The sequence below is a fragment of the Penaeus monodon genome, chromosome 19, assembly GCF_015228065.2.
Source record: "Penaeus monodon isolate SGIC_2016 chromosome 19, NSTDA_Pmon_1, whole genome shotgun sequence".
Taxonomy (NCBI): Eukaryota; Metazoa; Arthropoda; class Malacostraca; order Decapoda; family Penaeidae; genus Penaeus; species Penaeus monodon.
The window spans coordinates 24,695,868-24,696,767 of NC_051404.1; positions in this window are offsets into that span (position 1 = coordinate 24,695,868).

The following is a 900-nucleotide window of genomic DNA, read 5'->3' on the forward strand; positions in this document are numbered from 1 at the left end:
ATTTTATCCCAAAATTAATATAAAATTAAATAAAAAAGCAAAAAAACCCCCGGGAAAAATTTAAATTAAAATAAAAAAAAAAAATTTGAAATTAAAAATGTTTTTAAAAAAAAATTTTTAGATAAATAAAATTTTGGGAACGGGGAAAAAACTTTTGGTTGGAAGAAGGGAAAAAATTTGGGGGCAAGAATGAAAGTGGTTCCCCGGGTTTTAGGGTTTTTAAACCTTTTTTTAAAATTTAAATTTCAAGCTAATATCGTTTTTATTTTTTTAGATATACCTTTTACCAAAAAAAAATTTGCAAATTCGTTCGTTTTTTTTTGTTTTATTGGGTCTAGTCGCATTTCAAAGAATGTTAAAAAAATGGGTTGTTTTAGTACCTTCCCTAATCAGTTACAAAAAATTACTCACTGCCCCAAAAAAAATAAAATAATGACCAAATTATCGAATGAATGCAATCATATATATCGAATTAAAAATAATTTGTTTCGAAATGTCTCTTTCCTTTTTAGTTTTTCCCAAAAGTACAATAACACATGGGAGGGCAGACGTGATTTTTTGGGAATATTTTGGGAAAAAAAATTTCACAAAACAAAAAAAAATGGGGAAAGTTTCGATTTGGGTTTACACTAATTAGTTTATAGGAAAATTTGTCCTTTTGTCAGAGCAAATTGTTTTTAAATTTTATATTCTTTGCATTTTTCGTATCATCCAAAGGGTATAGTAGGGGAAAAATAATTTTAAAAAAGAGGGAAACAAGGCAAATTTAAGAACAAAAACAAATTTTTTAAAAAAAGCACAATCAAATTTTTTTACATTTACGTATATTTATTTTTAAAAAAAATTTCGTTTTTTTTACAGTTTAAACCTGTATTTAAAAAACACACATGACATATGGAG